Genomic DNA, 26,561 nt, shown 5'->3' with positions numbered 1-26,561 from the left:
TGAGAATTCTGGTTCCCTTTGTATCAGCGTCTGATAAACAATCCCAACAAATACAAGAATTATGTTGAGCTGATGACTGGCCAATCACAATCATTACAAGTTCCAGAGAGTCCAGTCAGTAAATACTGTGAACGGATTATTGACCAATTATTGTCTATATGTGAACCACACTAAGACCAGTTGGTAAATAGTGTTGATTTATTTCTGACCAATCACGCGCTGTATAAACCCCAGAGAGACCAATTAGGAAATATTTGATTCCGATGACCGACCAATCACAGCTTATTTAATAACCGACCAATCAGCAGTTATGTGAGATCCGGAGAGATGCCAATTAGTAGATAAACATCCACCAATAAGATCCTAGAACCATATCGATAGATAGAGAAAAGAAGAGTTACCATTGGTGTTATGAGCTTGTCGGGAGTGAGGATAGCCAATTAGTAAATATCCTTAATTAAAGTTCCACCAATCATATCACAGAACCATATCAGGGAGAGAGTAAAGAAGAGTTACTATTGGTGTCAAAACCTCATTTGCTCCAGTGAATTAGAGGCGAGCTAATTCACATTCCCAAAAGAAAGACATCCATCCTTGGTTACACGATTCATTCAGCCATAAGGATGATAAATCACTACAAATTAGAGAGAGAGAGAGAGAGGGAGGGAGGTAGAGAGAGAGGGGGGGGAGGAGTGAGAGAGAGACATCAAACATTGTTAGTCTAATCAGCGTCTCGGTTTGTCCATTAATTCAGCGAAATTAAGATCGTTCCAAAAATTTGCCAGAATGCGTTTAACCTCAAAGGTTATGTCGTCTATTTAATTATATAACTTTTCTGTTAGGAGTAGAATTAGCTCTCTCTCTCTCTCTCTCTCTCTCTCTCTCTTTCTCTTTCTCTTTCTTTCAGTCTCATTCTTGACATCTCTCTCCTGCTGTCCCTTTCTCTCTCTTTCTTGCAGCTTCTTTCTTGCTGCTCTCACTTTTTCTTTCTTTCTTGCTGTCTTTCTTTCTCTTGCTACATATCCTTCTTATCAATTTTCTTACTAACTCTCCCTCTCTCATTCTACCTTCATCAATGATACGGGAGAAGTTCAGAGAAGGCCTTGAGACGGTGAGGCTGCTGATGAGAAGGTGTTCACCCAGGCGTGCTTGAAACTCGCATCTAATTAAAAGGTAAGACGATTCGCCCAGGTGAGGCTTAATCTCGTCTGATTAACTACAGTGATGGATGTGTTCTGGCGAAGACTTGTGGGGTGGGCAGAGGAGAAAGACAAATAAATGTTCAGGAGAGAGAGAGAGAGAGAGAACACATCACACACACTCAGCACTGAACATAACATTCCATCTTGTACTGCTAAAGTGACTCAGTCTCCATGTGTGTAAGATCATAAAGGAGGGGCATAGGGCCGTCCCCTCACACACACGGCACTACAGGTAAAGTGGCCCTCCGTGGCACTAACTGGCACCCCCATCCACCCTGCACGTGACCGATACACTGGCACCGAGATATATGTGTTTGTCTTGGGTAATGAGCACGCGGCTGTTTGTCACCTCCAGAACAAGTCAATAATACCTGGGTTCACTTGACATGACCGTACCAACCAGATGTCATTATTAAACTGATGTAGGTCAAACACCTGTATACATGCGCGCATACGCAAATATATACGGGATCATACTTCTATGAATATATGTACTCATGCATATAAAACCATGATTTGATTTATCAATTAATTGACTTATGTTCTTTACTGTGTTGATCAACTTGTTTATATTTTGTCGAAACGATATTTATTTTATCATAAGACATTCTCTTAATGAACTCTTGTGGCTTCATTAGGTTTGCTTGATGGTGAGAACGTTTCCTGTAACAAGATAACCATAAGAGCCAACCTATCAGTCATATCTAGTTAATGGTGCTGGCACTAAGGATCGCAGATCATGCTTACCTCGATAATCTTGCCAGTTACGGAGAGCAGCGAAACCCTCGGTAGTTGCTACAGTCTGACCGGTCTTCCTTGTTCTTATAAATATTGACGATGGAGGAGTCTTTAGGATCTTGGGGGATTTCCTCCTTTTCCCATATATTCTCCAGGAGAGAGTGGAGACGGCTGGTCAGCAGAGGTCCTCCTGCTTTATACACCTCGGCTGGGATTCCATCAGGCCCTAAGGCGTTGTTATTTTATATCTGTTTGATGGCAGTAGCTACCTCATCCAGGGATGGAGGATAGCGGAGGTGGGTCAGCTCTGGATGCTGGGGGACCGGCTGGGTAGTCAGGACATCCACATTGGTGTTTCGGTTCAGCAGGGAATGATGGTGCTCTTTCCAGCTCCTGACGGCTGCCTTCTTCTTCTTTAGTTAGGGAGTTGCCGTCGGTTGAGCGGAGGGGGACCGCGCCATGAGTAGTTGGGCCATAGAATGCTTTAGTGGAATTTAAAAATTCGCGCATCTTGTGTTGATCCGGAAATTTCTGTTTCACACGCTTTATTTTTTCACTATTTGTCGTTTAGATCACGACGTTTGCCCTGGGCCGTCGCTGTCTTCTGGCGGAAGGTAATCAGCCTTGGTCCCTTAAGACCTGGATATGGTGGACACACTGCGGTCCCTAGGGACTTGACCTCACTCTCCTTTACTGTCAATAACTCAGTCTGTACTCACCCCTGAAGAAGTAAATTACAATATTACATTAAAACGCTTGGGAACTTCGTGTTTCCTATGTGGTTATCAGCATATATGTGGATCACGCGCCCCTACAAGGATCTATATCCCAAGTATTAGAATTATTGTAACACTTATTTTTGTTTTACCCTTTTGTCATTAAAAACCAATATATCCTTTATTGTTATGTTGATAGAAATTACCTCTACCAATTATTGTTTTATTGCTTCATTTTACCACAACCCAAGTTGTATTACTGCCACCCACTTGCCACATTACTGTACATTAATAACTCTAGATTATACACGTAGTAACATTCGAGTATATATTTAATAACACCATAAAATATAACATGTGTAATCAAGGAAATACGAAATGTTGTATAATAAATCCTTGAGACAAATGTATCGTTTTTTCAGGTGCCACCAAGATGGCTCAGGCCCTCACTTGGCTCAGCCGTGTCAATATTGTTGTTATTGTTCATTTTGTATCCGTATTTTTCTGGTTAAAACAAACTGTTTCAGTATCTGCCGTATGATGCATACATAAACCCGAGATATTTTAGGGTATACATTTTTCTTTGTTTTTGTGGCGCGTCATATTCACCAGGTGTAAGAGTCTTAATTAAAAGTGAATTATGTCTTATGATACAGGTAGGCGATATTTTTGGGGTGTCGAGAGGTATAATAATTATTATTATTATTATTATTATTATTATTATTATTATTATTATTATTATTATTATTATTATTATTATCATCATATGAAGAAATAAACAAACGCGAATATACTCGTGAGATGTTCACCTATTCCTAGACAGCAACCATACACACACACACATACACACACACATACACACACACTGATAAATATAAACTCATACATACATACAGTACATCTACAGATCACACATAAATGCATTTGCCCCACATAGTCATACAATGGTCTCACGCACGGCTGTTAGTCCTAACACTATCGGCCAATATAATAATCTATGTCATGTTTGTTGTCATATCAGCTGATCTGGGTCTCAACATCTGTTTACACAACACCTTACTTGGCAGCGCTGCCAGTTCAAGTGTGTATTGACATGACTAAAGGTGTTGGTCCCTCCTTCTTACCCGTGTGATAATGTTCACACAGTCTAGAACGTTGACATGGTCTCTTCCGAGGCTGCAGTGTGTGTATGGGGGGATGTAGGTGTGTGTAATAATAATAATAATAATAATTAACTGTTCATTGAAAGAGCATGGCAGCCAAAAGGCTGAAAATATACAGCTACATAATTGGGGAATGTATCATTTGATTGAAAAATAATATACAAGTAACATACGTGACACAACTACGATACATAAATTCAAGGTGGTAAGAAGGTCATACTACAGGGCATTTCAGCATAGTAACTGGCTGGCAGTGAACACACTGGTTGACTCCGAGTAGTTAATAATTTTTACAAAGGTTGGGATTGGATTGTTCTTTAGCGAGCAATACGTGCTCGTACGGGTTGGATGCGGTTGTGGTGTAACAGCAATTCGCGGACGAGGGATCTAGGGTGAAAGCAAGAACCGGTGTCGAGGATTTGCAGATGAGGTCATGGTGGTGATCAGAGAGCCGAGAGGGTCAGTGGGTTGAGCGTTTCTTGGTATGTGGAGAGAATTATCTTGCCCGCCCTCTTTTGCACCTTTTACTAGGTGTTTCCGTTGTGTGGCATTTAGGGAAGAAGACCAGTCAGGGGAGGCATAGGTGGGCTTGGGAAGTATGAATATTGAGTAAACACTGAGGAGCTCGGGCGCGGGAACTTCGATGGACTTGAGTCGGTGTAGGAGGTGAAGACATAAACTGGAGGATTTGACATTTGTACTGATGTGTGTTTTCCAATTTAGTTTGTTATCTATAGTGACGCCGAGGAGCTTGGTGGAGTCCACAACCTGGAGTGTGTTGGGGCCCAAAGTAATTGACGGAGGTGGAACAAGGTCGGAGGAGATTTTGATGTGCATAACCATGGTCGTAGTATGGTTGATGGTGATGTGGTTGATGGTGGCCCAATTTTGGAAAATTTTCACTATATTCTGGAAGGTGGTGTAGTCGGGGGCCGAGTTGTTGACACTGTTCCTAATGGTGGAGTCGTCGACATATTTCTACCTAGCGCGTAATAAATGGTTGGTTGGTGATGCTTGTGGTTTGCTTGTAACATCACGTAGGTTAAGGGGTCGCTGTCGTTTTCTATGCCGCTATATTTACTGACGTCTGTCGGATTTTCTCACAACTACAACCATTTTATTCCTAGTCGGTTGCGGCAGAGTTCAACTTTAATGTTTTTTTTTTTAAATAATAGTTTGCGCTAATTATAATATAATAAATAATTTGACGACACAAGATGAGTTAACATTAGTTTCTCTGAACGACACAAATAATAAGTTAGTTTCTCTAAGCTTCCAAATGTTCATACACGAGTGAAATTAATTTTTACCAACTTCCTAAATTCTTACTTAGGATGGTTTATTTTGACTTATTTCTCCCAGAGTTGATATTTGATAAGGTGACCCTGTGACGCTTGGGGGAAGACGTCACATTAACACCTCAATACCGAGCCCCTGAACCCCTGACGAAGATACTAGAGCTGTATTATTAAGATCTTAAACTTGCTTATGGTCATTATTAATTGGAATTATATTAATTATAATTATTATTAAAGATTATATTAAACAATTGACCTGGGCTTGGCAGATGTTGGTCGTTAATTCCTTCAAGAATTACAAGGGTCATATCTGCCAAGTCCAACTGAATTATTGTACACTTTCTTGCATGTGGATAAATATACTCATAGTTAAAATAATTATCTTAGATTATTAGACAAATTAGGTTTAATTTCGGAGATATATGGACCCGTTTGTAAAGTCAGGGGTTCAGGGGTTCGGTATTGGGTTCATAATTGTCAGCTCGGGTTTAGAGGAGTCGGTGTTGTGGAGGTCAAGATGATGAACAATTGTTTAACATTTTAAGATGTCCCGCGTCTTGTCTCAGATAGATAGATAGATAGATAGTGTATCGTCTTTAACACCAGAGACAGCATGTATGATCTAGGACTGAGTATCTGGCGTCCTGCACACAGTTACCAAGCTCATTATGCATCTAAAAGAGGGAGACAAATATATCTCGCATGATATCTTTACGAATATTCTTGGCTAACATTTTAACAATCAATTGCAAGTATTGTCGTATTTTCTCAGCTTGGGGGCGGGAGGTAATTATGATCTGCGACCTTTAGTGCCAGACCCATCACATGACAGAGATGGTTGGTTCTGATGGTTATCTTGTTACAGTAAACTTTCTTACCACATGGCAAAGTTAATGAAGCCACAAGACTTTATTAAGAGAATGTCTAATGGAGAATTAAATATTGTTTCGTTAATAGATAAAAAAGTTGAACAATGCAGAAAAGAACACAAGTAAATTAATTGATAACTCAGACTTGGGTATATATGCATGAATTGATATATTAGTATTCATAGAAGTATGTTCCCGTATATATTTATGTATGCGCGCATGTATACAGGTGTTTGACCTACATCAGTTTAATAATGACACCTGGTTGGTACGGTCATGTCAAGTGAACCCAGGTATTATTGACTTGTTCTGGAGGTGACAAACAGCCGCGTGCTCATTACCCAAGACAAACACATATATCTCGGTGCCAGTGTATCGGTCACGTGCAGGGTGGATGGGGGTGCCAGTTAGTGCCACGGAGGGCCACTTTACCTGTAGTGCCGTGTGTGTGAGGGGACGGCCCTATGCCCCTCCTTTATGATCTTACACACATGGAGACTGAGTCACTTTAGCAGTACAAGATGGAATGTTATGTTCAGTGCTGAGTGTGTGTGATGTGTTCTCTCTCTCTCTCTCTCTCCTGAACATTTATTTTTCTTTCTCCTCTGCCCACCCCACAAGTCTTCGCCAGAACACATCCATCACTGTAGTTAATCAGACGAGATTAAGCCTCACCTGGGCGAATCGTCTTACCTTTTAATTAGATGCGAGTTTCAAGCACGCCTGGGTGAACACCTTCTCATCAAGGTGGAACAGCAGCCTCGAGTTTCAGGACCTCTGAATTTCTCCAGCTTAAGTGATGAAGGTAGGAGCGAGAGAGAGAGAGAGAGAGAGAGAGAGAGAGAGAGAGAGAATGAGAGAGCAGTATAAGAAAGCGAGAGAGATAAAGAAACAGACGGAAAAGATCAACTCCTCCTAACACAGACAAGTTATATAATTATATAGACGACATAACCTTTAATATTAAACCCATTCTGGCAGATTTTTGGAACGATCTTAATTTCGCTGAATGAATGGACAAACCGAGACGCTGATTAGACTAACAATGTTTGATGTCTCTCTCTCACTCTCTCTCTACCTCCCTCCCTCTCTCTCTCTCTCTCTAATTTGTAGTGATTTATCATCCTTATGGCTGAATGAATCGTGTAACCAAGGATGAATGTCTTGCTTTTGGGAATGTGAATTAGCTCACCTCTAATTCACTGGAGCAAATGAGGTTTTGACACCAATAGTAACTCTTCTTTACTCTCTCCCTGATATGGTTCTGTGATATGATTGGTGGAACTTTAATTAAGGATATTTACTAATTGGCTATCCTCACTCATGACAAGCTCATAACACCAATGGTAACTCTTCTTTTCTCTATCTCTCGATATGGTTCTAGGATCTTATTGGTGAATGTTTATCTACTAATTGGCATCTCTCCGGATCTCACATAACTGCTGATTGGTCGGTTATTAAATAAGCTGTGATTGGTGGGTCATCGGAATATAATATTTCCTAATTGGTCTCTCTGGAGTTTATACAGCGCGTGATTGGTCAGAAATAAATCAACACTATTTACCAACTGGTCTTAGTGTGGTTCACATATAGACAATAATTGGTCAATAATCCGTTCACAGTATTTACTAACTGGACTCTCTGGAACTTGTAATGATTGTGATTGGCCAGACTGGAACTTGTAATGACTGTGATTGGCCAGTCTGGAACGTTTAATGACTGTGGTTGGCCAATTGTCAGTTCAACATAATTCTTGTGTATAATTTTCCTTACCTATTCACATTTTACCTTATTACTATATTTATTTGTGTTGCTTATTCCTCTCATCTGTATTTCTTATTCTCTCTCAATAATTTCTCCTTAATTAAATTCATCTAATTCCTTACATTAATCTTCTCTTGATCTTCGTATTAAATTTATCACAATTGCTCTTCCCTTTGTTATCACACTTAAAACCATTCTATTCTTTATTCTTCGTGTCTATTATTATTCCTCTATTCATCTGTCTCTATCCCTTCACACTTATTTATTATTGAAAGCCAACCCGTATAATATCTCTCCATTTCTCCTTTGTTATGGCATTTATTGTTTAATTTCTCTCTTACACTGTCTTTATTACTATTATGCCTTGTGTCAATCAACTAGTTTCTTTTATCATTTCTTTCACTATTTACATAATATTTATTTTCTATTTTCTCTTGTTATTTGTATTTTATTTTCATCATCATTATCATCATCATCACCATCCCCTCAGTTCTGCCACCCTCTCCATATCTCCCCTCTCCTCCCTCTCATCATCCCCCCTCACCCTCACTCTCCCCCTCACCTAGTCATACATTCTCTCACCATTCATTCCCCTCACCGTTTCCCATCTCCCTATTTATCACTGACACTCTCCTCTGTGTGTGTGTGTGTGTGTGTGCGTTCTTGAGTGTCTTTTATGCATGTGTGTTTGTGTGTTTATGTATGTATATGTACACACCATTGTTTGTGTCAGTGTCTGTATGTTTGTTTCTAATGTCCACACCATTCACTCTTCTCTCTCTCTCTCTCGCTCTCTCTCTCTCTCTCTCTCTCTCTCTCTCACTCAGGTAAGAGGTTGTGCCAGGTATCAGATAACAGTGGGGAAGGAGGAATAGTGTTCTACATTCCTAATGAGAGAGAAAGAGGCTATCACACTGACCCATTACACCAGTAGGGGGAGGAACCTGACGGGGAAACCTTGCCACCAGACGGACAGACCAGACAGGCATACCAGACAGACAGATAGACATACAGACAGATAGACATACAGACAGACAGACAGATTTTTGTTTTTTTAAAGAATATGGTAAAGGTTTCGCGTGAAAAAAAAAAACCTGCAATAATAAAACGTTGTTGATGGAAGTGGCAGACTACGGGCGGTGATCAGGGAGCATCGCTGTGGTCTCCTATATGTGTAATGGTTATTGATATTTTTATGGCTTATACCTATATAGCCAATTTAGATACGCTCGATTGTTTAAGGCGAGAAAAGTTTTTGTAGTTTTGTTTATACTGTATATGTCAGTATATGTCAGGTTTAATTACATAATGTTTATTTTTTATATATTTTTGATGTTTTGAAATACCTAAATTATGTGTATATAGGATTACTAAACTACCTTAACTTAGCATAACCTTATTTGACCTAAACGTTGATAATAACATTTTAATAGTTTAATTAACCTCATTAAGGAAGAAAATAAAGCTCACCTATAAACTTAACCTAACCAAAACTCCATATATACACGCATTTATAAACAATATTTCCGTGCCTAATCAAAACACTTTACTGTTAACACAACTCTCTACTTTATGACCACTTAACGAACCCAAAGAGGCGAACAACTACTAGCGTGCACAGCCAATAAGTCCCTGTCCCCAAAACTGGCTCCATCGACTAAAATCAAGTGTTTAATTACCAATAAATGAGGTACATTTATCAGGCAAGCGTCGGCCACACTACTACTACTACTTCATGGTCTTAGTTAAGGTTAATTTAGTTTTCATTTGGGTAATATAAGTATAATGTTTGGGTTAGGTGTCGAAGTCTTTCTCTCTTTCTCTCTCTCTTAGTCTCTTTCTGTCTGTCTCTGGCTCTCTCTCTCTCTTTCTTGCATTCTTAATATCACTTTTTTTCTTTGGCTTTCTCTTTGTTTCCATCTTGATGTCTGTGTGTGTGTGTGTCTGTCTATCTATCAGTCTCTTTCTCACTATCTATCTATCAATCACTATTTCAGGCAGTCTCTCTTCTTCAGTATCTCTGTATCTGTCACTCCCTCCCTCACTATCTCTGTTTCTCTCTCTCTCACGATCTACTTGTACCTCTACTTCTCTCTCTCTCTCTCTCTCTCTCTCTCTCTCTCTCTAAGAACTACTTACAATATTTTTATCAAATCTTCCAGTCCGTTGAAGTGTCTCAATGTAATCTATTAGTGTATATAATGTTTCCTCTCCCAAAGTTTGTGGAGAACTCCCTCGTCTGAGAGTCTTAGTGCAGCTCGTCCTTGTTAAAAAGTTTGATTCGAAGTTGTTTTACACACACACACACACACACACTCACACACACACACACACACACACACACACACACACACACACACACACACACACACTTATGGCAAATAATGGTAGCCTCTCGTTCAAGGATGGGCGGCTCTCGGGCCACCTTGGCGTGTATTTGGTTTAGGTATAGAAGCAGTAGCCAACACAACAACCACACTCTTATTTCAACGAGCTACATAACCCAGAGTCAAGGAATAACCCGAGAAGACCGGACAACTCTTCAACTATACTGGCTCTTCATTACTCCAGAACAAGATCTGTATATCAATTAACATTTATATTCCCAATTACTGCTGGGTAGACAGAGGCAAATTGACGGAAAGAAGCTTGTCCATAATTTCACCCTTCCCGGAAATTGAACCCGGGTCCAATCGTCTGCGAAATGAACATGCTAACCATTGCACTACACTACAGGTACCCCCCCACACACACACACCATGAACACACTATCTCGCTGGGCTGTCAAGTGAGTCACAACAAAGCCGGAAATGAGAACTACAAAACACACATATATACACGAAACCTTCCTGAACTATTATTAACTTTCGGCTCAGACGTCAAGTTGTTCATTTATGTGTTATATGAAGATAAATATACCTCGTAACAGTTCATAACAGTTCATAACAGTTGACAGTTGTTCGTGGACACTTGAGACAGATGGCGAGGTAATGAACACAAAGTTATACACCCAGTAAAGTCTCTCCTCCCCTCATGTCCCTAAAAGCTCTCAGCTTCCCGCTCCACAACTGTTACAGTTAGTGCCACTAAATACCAACATGAGTGCCAATAACCCCCTCCCCCCCCCCAACCATTCCCCAGCTGGTTATACCGGCACCTAGCCTCTCCTGACAGTTTAAGGGCAAGGCGATAATTAAACAGTCACCAGTTACTCTTGATCTTGTAACACTCTGACTGTATGTGATAATTACAGTTAACTTCTCACGAGATCTGACAGCGAGCGTCGCCCCATACACCTATTGGTACACAAGGAGGCACTGCACTCGACCTCCTTCACATCCCAATTATAAAGTTAGTTACCCACTCAGACCTGGATGAAAATTAATAGACGTGCCTTAAGCTCGAGCCAACAGCCATAAGTCCAGTACGTGAGTCATGTATTCACTCGGTCACCGCACCCAGTTCATGCTAAAACTAAAGATTTTGTTTAGTACCTCTAGAATAGGTTAGGTTAGGTTAGGTTAGGTTCGATTCGGTAACATTACTCACAGGTAAACTCTCACACCTCAAGGTAACATTAATCACAGGTAAACTCATAACAAGGTAACATTACTCAAAGGTAAACTCACACACATCAAGGTAACATTACTCACAGGTAAACTCACACACATCAAGGTAACATTACTCACAGGTAAACTCAGGTATAGGCAATGTGAAGCTGCGATAAAGTAAACCCATTTTACATTCCTATCTAGACAGAAAACCTCACTTCCCTCCTCACTATATCTAACCTAACCTAACCTAACCATCAAAATAGAGCCGGGGGAGAAACAGAGTAATTGGTAGGTAACACTCACTCTATATTCCATTTCTCTATTTCCTCTGATATCTATATTTTTTTTTTATTCAATTTGTTTATTTATGGGTTTGATTTTTGGGGGTTATTTGTAGGTTGTGTCTGTATTGTTTTTTGGTGTAAGTAAGATTTCATGTGGTGTGTGTGTGTGTGTGTGTGTGTGTGTGTGTGTGTGTGTGTGTGTGTGTGGGTGGGTCAGATGTGTCCTTTGAAATATGTTGGTGTCTGTACTCGGACATACGTAAACATACACACGTATATATAATCATAATGGCTGCCTCCTACGTGTTAGGATGGTCGCCAATACAACAACCAACCCAACAGTGTCAAGGAATAATCCCAGAAGACTCTACAACTGCACTGGATTTAACACGGTCCGCAGATCGATTAACATCCAGGTCCCCAATTACTGCTTCGTAGACAGAGGTAAATGGCATAATTTTACCCTGACTGGGAATCGAACCCCGGCCCATTAACTTGCGCAGTGAAGTTGTTAACCATTACTCCAAATATCGCCACACTACACGGAGACATATGTGGCCACGATCACACAACATACATACATACATACATAAACTACAACACACACACTCGTGTGCGAAGGCAATCAAACGCACGTGAGCAAACACGCTCGTCCACTAACCAAATTATTGCATATACAATAGATGAACACACACACACACACACACACACACACACACACACACAGGCCCCACAACTATACACACAGCTCCCTTAACGAGATGTGATCCGAGCCTCAAAAAGTCGCAAGGTTAAAGTTTCTCCTCAAATGAGAATAAACCAAGTGGTGATAATAACGGTAGAGTCTCAACACTTATTGGTCGCCATCTTTATGTGTGGTAGGTTGTTTTATAAGTACGCTTCTCAGATGGGTGGAGGGGTGTGGTGGGTGGTAGGGGAAAATAAACTTGCGAAGCTTTGAGAATATTTATTTTCATGTCTTTCCAGCCTTGTCTAACACCTATCTATCCGTCCATCCATCCATCAACCAACCTATCCATCTCTGCATCCATCCATCAACCTCCCCACTCCCTCTACATTAACTTTCATACTCCTAAACTTACCCAAACAGTCACATTTCACCAAGTTGTGATCGTCGTTCAAACTCCTCTCCACTCTGCTTCCGGCTGCCTCTCAGAGCGTGTCACTGCCGGCGTCCGTGTCATAAAAATCGTACCGCAATCTCACACCGCAAATTTGTTGGTTTGTTGTGTGGTGATGTTGTTGTCCATGGTTGCCAGACGTACGAAAGAATAAAAAACAGTTTTCATTTCTTAAGTATTTTTTATATAGTTTTATTTTTCTATGGAAATTCCTTATAGGTTCAGTCATGTCAATATTGATGTTGTTCAGTTTTCATGTGTTATTTTGGCTAAATAAATAGTTTTAATTGCGATATTTTCGCTCATGGTTGAAAATGCTTTAATAAGCTTAAATTAAACACGAAATAATTTGGATTTTTACAACAAATGACGAACAAAAAAGAGATAACTAAGACAAAACTCGTCAATGTTATCCCTCACCTCATACAATATCTACCAGCCAAGTTAGTAAAGGCGAACATTGAGGTGACAATCCACAATAAAATCTAATAGCTTCAGGCTTCAATAGCAACAAGAGATAGATCACGTGAGCCGTGTTTGGGCCCCACACCACCACCTCGCGGTAAACTCACCAATATCGTGATGACCTGAGTTTTTTTAAGATCTCGTGAAATTCAGTTTTCTATAAATCTGTGAACGTACAAAATCAGGAATATATTCAATGTGTGTGTGTGTGTGTGTGTACGTAAATTCATTGATTTACTGTAGGCTATAATTGTTGGTCTATGACTGTGCGCCCCTTCGTAAATCCATTCCCTTACAAAGGATAATATTTGTTTGCTTTTGTGAGCAAATGTGTACACTTGTGTAATGTAAAATTACTGTTTGATATCATGTGACGTTTGTTTGCTATTACTGTGGGGGTTAGGAGAGACAGTCACAATATAGATACGGATGTGAACTCGTAGACATTAAGCATTTAGAGACGTGAGGAGACAAATAGAAACACTGACAGAGATCAAAGACACACAGACAGGGTCACAGACACACGGAATAACATAGAAACTGACAGAGATGCAAATAGATATAGATATTTAAAGAATTATGCTACTACTAGTAGCACCAGCTGCAACTACTACTACTACTACTACTTTTTTCTAATGTCGCCTTCCTAATACAAAAGTCGCTACCCGAACTGAGTTTAAGCTGCAGATCTATGCGGCATTCAGTGACTGTTGCCTCGGAGTCAATGTTTGCGACAATTGTTAGCTTAAGGGCGGATGATCTCGTTCCCTGAGGCAAAGCAATGCAGATCAAGTAGAGAGAAGGTCAACCGACATCACAACTAGGCTGCAACGTAGCTTCTGGGCTGCTGCTTCTGTTTAGGTAACACCTCGGCCAGTCTGACGTAGAAGTATCTTGCACTTGGTCCCATCCTGCCAGGTGTTGTGGACACCAGGGGAGTGAAGCTGCCTTGATCTATGTAGCCTCGAGTGACAGGTTACGGTGACATGCGGCCATGGGGTCGAATATCCCTTTATAAAAAGAAGGCTCACTGTCCCTGCGTCCAGAATCCTAGAGCACTGACGTCCATACGGGCTTCGTTGGATGTGTTAGAAGTCGTGTGGTGGATATTCTCCCTTACTTCATGTCTTATGCATACAAAGCCCCCTTTCATGCACACTATGGAGTGGTCGATGTAGTAGGGTGAGCCAAACGCATTGGGTTGACAAACCATACCTTTTGACTTTGAGCAGTGGCATCTGTGAATTCTAATTTGTTAATGCTGAATTCGTTTGTTCTTATGGGTAACGTTGTTAGCCAGTTTGAGGCTACAGCTACCTTCTTTCTCAAGTTCATTGACAGTTATTGCATCAGTTGTTGAAGTTTATCACCTTGGGTGTGCTGCCGTCGAATCTTGTGTAATTCGTTGGTGTCCACCTCTCGCTTACTGCATTTTCAGCAACAACATCAACAGTACTGAGGGTGGTCTTATTACCGTATATAAACAACTGTCCTTAACACAGTAGATCACCACACACCCTACACCTAAGGCAACACACACCCTACACCTAAGGCAACACACACCCTACACCTAAGGCAACACACACCCTACACCTAAGGCAACACACACCCTACACCTAAGGCAACACACACCCTACACCTAAGGCAACACACACCCTACACCTAAGGCAACACACAAACTACACCTAAGGCAACACACACCCTACACCTAAGGCAACACACACCCTACACCTAAGGCAACACACAAACTACACCTAAGGCAACACACAAACTACCTTAATAATTAACTCTACCACAAAGTGACGATAGTTAATTTTATTTTATTTAAATGTTCCTTTATAATGTATTCCTGAGCTATAACACCTAAGGATATTTATCTCTTATGTCCAGTTGGTTATATAAAAGAAAACTATTATTTTTAATGAGTAATAGAGACGCGTGTTTATATTATGTATTTAATGAGTATCTTACAGTGACGGCAGCTTATTACTACCACAGGGATAAATAGGTACATATATACATAACCTCCATACCGTGTGTGGAGGAGCTGTCATCCTCCAAGCTTCCCATACCGTGTGGAGAGAGGGAGGAAGAGACAGGGAAGGAAACAGCTACCCTCCAAACCTTCAAACTTCCCATACCGTGTGGAGGGAGGGAGGGAGAGAGAGGGAAGGAAACAGCTACCCTCCAAACCTTCAAACTTCCCATACCGTGTGGAGGGAGGGAGGGAGGGAGGGAGGGAGAGAGAGGGAAGGAAACAGCCACCCTCCAAACCTTCAAACATCAACAAGGCAAAATATGTTTTTAGGTTAAAAGATCAAAGAGAAGAGTTTCAGGCCACAAGATCAGAAGGAGAAAATGTGTTCGGCTTTAACTCAAGGGATCATAGAGTTTCCAGGCAGCTAACTCCGGGGGGGATTGTGAGAATTTTGGGTCATAACTGGCAGGGATTACCTCTACCTGCCACCAGGAAACTCAAGAACAGAAACATGTTGAGATGACGAGAGTTGAAAGTCCGTGTTGACAGGATCACATGTTGCTGGGAGTGTATATGTTGGTATAAATGTGTTGATATAAAATGTACAGTATTTACTTATAGGATATATGTCACTAAGATAAACTCGTACGTGAGAATATCCCAAAAATATGTGATGTATTTATTTACGTGTGTGTGTGTGATATATCCCCGTCATATACACATCAATTATTGGTATATATATATATATTCCCCCTCGTAACAGATGAATTGACAGCAACCAAGATGGGAAATCGAACACGGTCTGACAATTTTTGCCCAGCCAATATTTTCAATGAATAAATTTGCCATAATTCCAAGATGGCGTCTCTTTATTTACAACCGTGTGGTATATTTAATGACGTCATATACACATCACTAATACACAGACCTATCTTATACACGTGGCACTCAATACACATAGGCCTATCTTATACACGTGGCACTCAATACACATAGGCCTATCTTATACACGTGGCACTCAATACACATAGGCCTATCTTATACACATGGCACTCAATACACATAGGCCTATCTTATACACATGGCACTCAATACACATAGGCCTATCTTATACACATGGCACTCAATACACACAATATTTCACCTAATAAACAAACTATATTCTAAGTCATCTCGGGAAGCCATAGTTGATGCTTACAGTGATTCCAATTTACAATGGTATCCATTAAAGTACTCCCATCTTTTACACCTTAATAATCCATATTCGATATTTACAATGGTGCTAATTTGTATTTCTCAGGTATTCTCATTTCACCTGTATAGTAATCCCTAGTTTCATTGTCTCAAGAATATTCCAATGTCCTTTACAATTAAATACATTTGGATTAAATCTCATTGGTACCGTGTAATGCAGTGAGAACGATATTGTGCCTCTCAGTACAAGGGGAGAGAAGAGAAAGATGATAGGAGGAGGGTGAGACACGTGTGTTGGAGACAAAGTGAGAGACAGACAGAATTGGATTATCTCTCACTTCGCTCTGGTAATATAAAGAGAAATATATTGTATTTTCTCAGCAAAGGGAGAGAAAGGGGTGGATGGTGAGAGGGAGTGAGGTATCCAGGAGGGGGAAGTAGAGAGCTTGTGTATGAGAAGGGAAGGACAAAGAGAAAACACGTGGAGAAAGAGAGAGAGAGAAAGTAAAAGTGTGAAAGAAAGTAGGGAAGGGAATGACTATATAAACCATGGGAAGGGAAAGAGAGAGAGAGAGAGAAGGAGAATAAGTGTGTATGTGTGCAGAGAAAGGAAATAGGAGGAAGAAATAGCAAAAGTGAGAGGAGTAACAGAGAGGATAAATAAGAGCAAGAAAATAGCAGGAATAGTGGGTAAGGCTGTAGAAAAGGCATATCATAAGACCCTGGAAGGTATAGTCATTAACAGTAATTACTCTTAAGTACTTCCTCATTATCCTTCCACTGCTCACTTGGTCTAAGTAAATTTCCAGGATATTAACAAAAATAAATAAAAATAAAAATTCTTCATAATCAAACGTAATGATAATGACAAAAAAATAAATATAATTAAACATAAACAAAGCTTGAATGTACAAATTAATTAGAATAAACAAAAAACCAACACACACACACACACACACACACACACACACACACACACACACGTCACAGCCTCCAGGATACCTAATACCCTGTTTGTTTACCGTCATGTTTTAAGGTATTTGATATTTCATCTAATCCATCATCTGTTTCCATTGGTCGAGGACGTCTCTTGAAAGATTTGTGATTGGTTCGTTTCTGTCTGTGTATCAAATCACCTGTGTCCATTGGTTGAAAGCATTCCTCTTGATCTATGATTGTTCCTCTGTGACTGAGAATCTATCATCTGCATCTATTGGTCGAGGACATTTCTTCAAAGATCACCTGATTGGTTCTGTGTGAGCTGACTACTCATCGCCTGTTTCTATTGGTCGAGAATAATTCTTCTGATGTCTTAATTGGTTCTTTGTAACAGAGTATTCATAACATAGTCTCTCAATGTGACGCTTTAAAACTGTCATTATGAAAACAATTGTACCTGGATTAATTAGTACATTTACCTGACTTATCACTGGGTCCGTATCAGAGAAAGAGAGAACAAAAATTTCAATGATTCTCTCTGGTTAAGACAGAACTTGTTGTACCTGGCCGACAATAATAGAGTTTTTGTAATGAATTAGTGAGAGGTACACTCTTATCGCAGTAATTAGCTCACCTGAGGCACCTACCTGAGATAGGAGGTAATTAAGGTAAGTCAGGTTTTCTCATTCTATCTGATTACCTTGAAGCTAATTTCTTTGTTACTCTCTCTCTCTCTCTCTCTCTCTCTCTCTCTCTCTCAGGTTAGCATTCATTAAGCCATGATAATTAAACCAATTTAACCATAGATCAATGATTCCAAACTTGGATATTTACATACATACAAGTAAGAAGCAAAGCATTTACACGAACACAAACCCTCACACAAAAACACATACTCTTCACCTCTATTCACTCATATCTACTCAATCATACACACACACACACACACACACACACACACACACACACACACCCACACACACTTCACCTCAACCACCTTGCACCAACATCATATCCTATAACTCCTCTTATAAAGGAAAAAAAACTCAATCACACACACACACACACACACACACACACACACACACGGACTAAAAAACACCCACAAAAAACAAGACTTGATAGGGAGGTTAACTGGAAGGCAGAAGCAATATTTTTTTTACTGTTTAGGTAATTACGATCAAGTCTACAAAGCCGGGACTCTGTAGGCAAACGAAGCCGACCGTCCCAGAAGGTAAAAAAACAAACACTGCTGCTTGTGTGTGTGTGTGTGTGTGTGTGTGTGTGTGTGTTGAAAAAAAATGGGTTTTTTTTTCAGACTCGAGTTGATTGTGTGTGTTTGGGCTGATGTTTCCGTTTGTTTTATTTCTTCCCTTTTGTTCTTTTCCGAGATTTATTCGCATTGATTTTAAGTTTTATTCATAGTTTTTAATTTTATATTCCTTTCTTTGATTTATTCGTATTATTTAAGGTTTATACAGGTTTATATCGATGTTTTACTTTTCATGGATCCTATGTTTTATTCAGGGTTGTTACGTTGGTTTATTCGAGTTTATTCCAATATTTTCTAGCTTCATTTATTCCCATTCACATCAGATTTTTTTCTTCTAATTTGATGTTTACTTTAACCCGATGTCTTCTGCCCTTCTTGCTCTGGATTAAACTTGAGGTGGGGTTAATTTTACTCTACGTTAGATATTAGTTACGTGTGTGTGTGTGTGTGTGTGTGTGTGTGTGTGTGTGCGCGTGAAGGTAAGGTACATGACCAGAGATAGTGAAACGTGGGTGGTAAAGACCGTAGACTTTATCAACAATATTCTTCGCCTATGCATAGAAGATTGGTGGTAGTGTGTGTGTGTGTGTGTGTGTACCTGTGATTTGTGGTATGCTGGGAGTCACGTTAATTACCTTATCCTTGAAGAGTTCTTACCTGGATTCTGCATCATTGCCGAGTTTACCAATTTCCATTCACGGACGAGAGATGTTTGTCCGGGTATTAAGACGTGTTTTATGTGTGTTTTATCTCTCTCTCTCTCTCTCTCTCTCTCTCTCTCTCTTACCTAATCTACCTTAATTTCCTAATCAAACTTAAATTCGTCTAAACTAGCCACATCTCACTTCACCCTACCTAACCTAGCTTAACCTAATATTGACTCGTGTAAGATTAGATTAACACCGAATCAAGCATGACCTTTCTTTCCTGACAATTAAATAAGGAACAAGCAGGATTAGGTAAATACCCAATCAAGAATGGCTCACCTCTTTTACAATCGGATAAGGAAGCACCAGGATTAGGTTAGTGCCCAATCAAGCAGGCTGGCCCTTCCTGGAAATCAAATAATTACATTAACCAAAGTGACGATCATTCTTACGTCTCCGGTCTGCCCCAGGAAATAAAATGTTGGGTTTTCCTTTCATATATATATAAAAAATCTCCATCTTCGGGTCCAACATTTTTTTCTATTTTAATTGGCCAAAAAGGAATGTGGTGCCTCTAATTGGCCCTCGAGGATTAAAGGAAGATAAAGTTTACGGTAACTTGAAGGGTATGGAGGAGTAGTTGATATGTAAACACAACTTTGTTATTTATTTCGTGAAAAAGGAGAGGCGGGAGAAATTCTTTTACATATTGGTTGCATTCTCTCGGTGACCTTTAACTTAGAGGAATATATATATATATACACACAACAAAGTTTAGATAAACAAAAACATTTGTTTGGTAACGTTTGTACAATAAATATTGCCATCATCAGACCTAAAATACGTAACATAGACTACAATAGCACTGAACATGACAGACAATTCAAATTGCAACATTGAATATAAAGCTTATGAGCGAGTTAATAAAAATGGTAAAAGTGAACACTAATAAATTAAAATATTAATTCCTAAAGTTAACAGAACAAAATTACACATAGCAGCAGACACTGAGAACCTTCTGCTGAAGATAGGAAAACAAGTACAGTACATGTCCGTTAAACACCGTGTGTGTCCAGGACTGACACAGGGAAACACCTGCATAAACTAATTACAGCAGCCAGCCACTGCTGCTGTTCAGTGGTGGTTGTTGCACCTACTCACTTGGTTCATACACAGTGAGGTCATTAAAGGAGATGGATGTATCAATTTTATATCAACATACTGCATGTGTGTTATGTGACGTCAGGTTCAAGTCACTGACATCCTAAGGTAACTGTCATAACCTGTGGGTGATAATGTGACATCAGGCTCAAGTCACTGACATCCTAAGGTAACTGTCATAACCTGTGGGTGATAATGTGACGTCAGGTTCAAGTCACTGACATCCTAAGGTAACTGTCATAACCTGTGGGTGATAATGTGACATCAGGCTCAAGTCACTGACATCCTAAGGTAACTGTCATAACCTGTGGGTGATAATGTGACATCAGGCTCTCATGACGGACTGACTAATACTCTTGAGTCGACTAGTAAATATAAATGTTTGTTTTTTTTCTCCAGTACATAACGCTGTAAAACAAGTCAGGGACCAAACACTCCGCTATACTTCTCCTGTCCAGTACAATGCCCTTTACTACCCCCCCCCACCCACCCACAAAAAATACATAAATAAAAATACAAACATCGAAGCCAAACAGGAGTACACGAGTCCCTGATTGGCCGTCAAAATTCCTCTCGTAATCAGAGGCGCAAGAGCAATGGTGTTTTATATACGACTTAAGCTACAGTGAGGGGTCCTGAGCTGACTCTCCCGTGACTGCTGCAGACGTGAGCAAACAGCGTGCTTTATTGAGTGGGTCTTTAAACATTAGATGTAGTAGGAGGAGGAGATGGAAGAGATGGAGAAGAATGAACAAGAGGAGGAGATGGAAGAGATGGAGAAGAATGAACAAGAGGAGGAGGGAGAAGAAGGAGAGGAATAAATGGAGGAGGGAGAGATGGAGAAGGACAAAGAGGAGGTGGAGCTACTTTGAGGACCTCTTCAAACTTTGGCCTTTACTTCGTCTTTAAAGAAGAAGAAGAGGAAACAGAAAAAGAGGAGACAGAAGGAGATAAATGAGGAGGAAAAACAGAGAACGAGACATAGAAACGAACGAAGAAGGAAGAAATAAACCATAAAGAAGAAATAATAGAGAATATATGAAAAAGAAGACGATGTAAAAGAGTAAAATAAAAGAAGAACGCAGAACGCATATTCGCCAAGGATGTACACACACACGAGAGAGAGAAAAATCAGTCAGTGAGAGATAACGCTACCTAACCTCCCCTGCTACCCCTCACTACCCCTACCTCCTTCCTCTACTCTACCGCAATCACCTCCACCTCCCCACCACCACAACCCCTCGCCACCCCGCTCGCCACCCAACCCCTCACCAACCCTCTCCAGCCTCTGTATTTTCCAAAATTTTCACCCACCCTTTACCCTACCTACCCTACCCCACCCTACCCTACCCCACCCTACCCTACCTCACCACCTTCACGACCCATACCTTCAGCACCACCTCACCACCCCTGCCACCTCCACCCTTCCCCTTGGGCTTGATAACCTCCTCCAACAACAACCCCCCTCCTCCTCCTCCTCCTCCGGCCACCTCGCTCTACCTCCTCCCACCACCCCAGCAGGAGCTGATACCTACACTAGCTACTCCTGGCGGCGGTAACCCACTTCACGATAATAGAAGACGTCCCAATTAACCGAACCCCGCCGGTAATTTCCCCTCAACTGGACTGATCGATTGGGTGGAGTGTTTGAGCTACGTGGGAGGGAGGTAGGGTGGGAAGGGGGGGGGAGGGAAGGAAGCAATGAGTAAGGGAAGGAAGCAGTGAGAAAGGGAGGGAGAATGGAAGGAAGGAGAGACCTCTTGTCACCCCCGCGGTAATCAAGAGTCGGTGTTGATTGCAGTAGCACCTGTCGGAACTTTTTCAGGGATGCCAACCTTGTTAACTGAGATCATTAAGAATAGAGTGGATCTTTTTGTGGGGGGTAGAGAGAGAGAGAGAGAGAGAGAGAGAGAGAGAGAGAGAGAGAGAGAGAGAGAGAGTGTTTTTTTTGTACATGTTGATATTTACGAGAACAAAGTATTCATTTGGGAGGAAGATGAAGTTAAAGGGAAATATTTTATTGTTTATTGTCCAATAAATAAGACACACAATAACACAAAGCTAAGAAAATAAAATAGAGAGACAAAATATACCAACAAATCAACAAGAGAAAATCGCGGAAGTCGAGAGAAAATCGCGAATGTCAAGGGCTAGGTTGTACAAGATAAGGGAACTGGGGACTACAAGAGAAATTCCACTGACGTGTGAATATCGACACGCCCTTGGTAACACTGTGAGATCTGGAATAACTGACGGGAACAAGCTCAGAGGGTAGGAATGTGTGTGTGTGTAGAGAATGTGTATATCCATTAGTAATAATTAATAATAATAATAATTAACGGTTTATTGAAAAAGTTCTGCAGCCCGAAGGCTGAACATATACATTAGACAAAAATGACTTATTACATACAAAGACATGGAGTGGGTGGGTCGTTTAACAAAAGCTTTCATTACCGAAAGGAGAAGGAACAAGAATTGAACATACAAATTATTATAGTTTACAGTTGATGGCCCGGGCTGGTCTCTTGCCATACTGTGTGAGGTCACATAGGCCTCATGGTTCAGTAACTCGTCCATAGGTGTTGATATGAAGGACCTTACGTGGTCATGGAGACACCAGGTGGTGTGGTTTTCACGTGGTGCAGTAACTCGTCCTCGGGTATTGATATGAAGGACCTCACGTGGTCATGGAGACACCGTGTGGTGTGGTGTGGTGTCACAATACCTCACCCTGCTAGGTAGTGTTGTGTTATCTCGTAGTCAGGTGTAAAGCCGATCACTGTTGTTCCCAGGTGGACTGATTAACACTGCCTGGTCAGAAGTTGGTGATCGGTTCCCAGGGGTGCTTATCTCACTGGTGAGTCACTGCTCTCACTGGTACTGTCTAGTGCTGAATTCACTGGCTTAAACACTGTTCATTACTGTTCAACACTGATCCCACTTCTTTCCGAAACGAAATTGTCACTTTTGATTATGTTGATATCCCGGTGGTGAGGATGGGTCGGGGAGAGGGACCTGGGGAATGGGCCGAACATAGCCAAGGAGGGGCAGCAGGAGCAGCGCCTGATAGGTCTTGACCCTCCGGTGGTCAAGTGTGTGTGTGTGTGTGTGTGTGTGTGACTGTAAACTTAATTGTGGCATTGAGGCGTTGAGTCGTGTGATAGGATTTGCACCAGAAAGATAGAGAAACAATTTACTGATACTGAGGTGTTATTTGTACACCTGTCACACTCGACGCTGCTGCAGCTGCTGAGAGTTAAGAATTTAGCTCCGAGTGGTGACTAGATACGGGGCTGGATATATGGCAGTGTTGTCCACCCTGACTGAGGAGAAAAATGGATTAGCCAAGTAAAGGTGATAAAAGTGTGTGTGTGTGTGTGTGTGTGTGTGTGTGTGTGTGTGTGTGTTTTAAGACTGACACACAAGCAAGATAGATGCGGTTGTCACACAGCTACTGACACTAAATAAAACATTAAGAGGCCAAAAAGTGGTTTGCCGAGATCCTCCCCACCAACCTTCCCCCACCACTCTTATCCATCCCTTTCCTCCATCCCATTGCTTCAGTCCCATCCACCTTTTTCCTCCACCCTTCCCCACCATTTTTCCCCTCCACCTCGCCGCTCCAGTCCCCCTCCCCTTCTTGGGTAGAATGTCCAGAATTGATCAAATGTCGCAGGAAATTGCAGGCAATAGTATCAGGTGTCAGGCGTCTGGCAGGGAGAAGGCATTTCCTTCTGCCTTCACAGATATTTAAGTATATTTGTGGTGGACGAGTGAGCAGCGCTATCAACACCATACACTCTTATGACTCTGGGAATAGTTGTCGCTGACATTTCGTTTGTGTATTTGTAGTACTGCGAGTCTGAAAATATCCGCCAGTTGCTTTAAAACTTATAGTGAACCATTACATTTACGGATCACCTGAAGATTTGGCACCCCCAACTTATTTTACGTGATGATCAACCTAACCTAACCTAACCTAACCTAACCTAACTCCTCCAGGTAGCGTTAGGGTGTCTCATCATCACGTGAAATAAACTAAGGTGCTTAACGTACAGGTGACCCAAATTCACTCACTATATATACAGGGACTATGAGAATGTCAACAACAGTAGAGTAGGTCGACCAGATTACCATTATAATTACCTTAATTACTAATTGTCGTGTAAAGTAATAATATTGTTCGTTTCTTTCTTTATTCTTTGCTTGTCTTTAACTTTCACTGTCCTGTGCTCACTTCTTGACCTCATTAGAGTGATCCCAATATGTATTGACCCTTATTCCTCTTTCACTTTTGATTTACAATATCCTTTAGGTGTTTTATTTCTACCTCTCGCACCCTTAATCTTTCGCACCTTGTAAAAATAATTCGTACGAGGTAGAAATGTGAGTATATATTTGACTTCACACACACACACCTCAACAACAACATACCTCCCACACATTAACTCATTCATAAGCAGTAATAGGTTGTTGACTCTCACATTAGTGTATATTAAGGCGGGTTTATGGCCAATTACGTCCAAATAACTAACTTTGAATTATAGTGAGTATGGTTCCTTGTCAGTGAGTTATAGGTCTGGGTGGTTAATGAGTCAGTTACAGCACTTATAGGGATTAATGACGTTAGGAAGTGACAGGATAGTCTGCTCTAGCCTTGGTTATAGGTCTTGGGTAGTGAATTATAGGTCGGGTGGTTACTAAAGACATTACATGAGTTATAGGGACTGGATTAGGAGGTGAATGAGAGGAGGATCTGGTTTAACTCTTGATGATAGGTCTCGGGCCGACAAACATAGTATAGATTAGGTTCGTTTTTTACCAAGTTACAGGGACTACGTGACGACAACGAGTCAGTAACTCTCTTTTGGTTTCATTATCCTGAAGCATAGAACGAAAATGCTTTTATGGATAAATATAACCCGAAGGCAATACCTTACTGTGCCACCACACAAATGAACCGTAGAGATATAAATTGCACCTACAGTATACTCGTATATATTGGTGTTTATCGTTAAGTGCATCGTCTGAATGATGTATATACATATTTTCTTAGTGACTTTGAATTTATTACATGGTTTGTTTGGGTGATTATCATACCGAGGAATATACGTTTTCAAGGTTATTTTTCGAGTTTTGTAGAGAAATTGACTTACTGTGTGTTAGGTAAGTAAATATGGAGCTTTTTTATGTTGAATTTGCTCTGGGAAATTTTGAAAGGAAATGATGGAATGTTAAGCTACACACTTGGCGATTTTGGAGGGTCGATTATATTTGCTTTTCGTGGAATTGGAAGTAAACGAATAGAATGAACTCCTTTGTACCTGAGTCATTCTCGTTATGTCTCTCTCGTGTAGGTGACGCAGTGTTAGGTGACGCATTGTTAGGTGACGCATTGTTAGGTGACGCAGTGTTAGGTGACGCAGTGTTAGGTGACGGGTGGAAACAAGAGGTAATGGTTTTGGTTATCTGTGTGCGTGTGTGTGTGTGTGTGTGTGTGTGTGTGTGTGTGTGTGCGTGCGTGCGTGCGTGTGTTATTCTACAAAAACAAACCACTATATGAATATTCAACACACACACACACACACACACACCAAAAACGAACAAGAATAAAAGAGAAGCAGAATTTACAGTACAATGGAGAAGTGAATTAACTATTTATTGAATAGATCCCCGGTGAAAAAAAGTTGGGAATTTAGCAAAAGTTGTTTTTTTCCAATCGTAGATAAAATTTGTGTCATTAATCTCTCGTTATCCCACTGAACCAGGAGGATTTTTACAGATGAAACTGAATCCCCGACGTGTGTGTAAATCTATATTAAAACTCCAATCAGACTTTTCGCTTTTTGACGCTTGTAAATACGATCATGAATGTTTATTTTTTTTTTTTTCGGGAGAGAAGTGAAGGGTTGAGGAGGGATTTCTGGGAGTAATATTGTAAGGGATTTATGAGGGTAATATTGTGAGGGATTTATGAGGGTAATATTGTGAGGGATTTATGAGGGTAATATTGTGAGGGATTTATGAGGGTAATATTATGAGGGATTTTTTATACTATGAAATAAATAACCAAGTTAATATTGATGTAACTACATAAGACAAAGCCTTTATCATTTCCTACGTATATAAATCACTCCAAATAGAATAATTACCAGGAACAAAGGAGTAATAGAC

The sequence above is a fragment of the Homarus americanus genome, unplaced genomic scaffold (genome assembly GCF_018991925.1).
Source record: "Homarus americanus isolate GMGI-L3 unplaced genomic scaffold, GMGI_Hamer_2.0 scaffold19318, whole genome shotgun sequence".
Taxonomy (NCBI): domain Eukaryota; kingdom Metazoa; phylum Arthropoda; class Malacostraca; order Decapoda; family Nephropidae; genus Homarus; species Homarus americanus.
Note: the sequence above shows the minus strand (reverse complement) of the source record.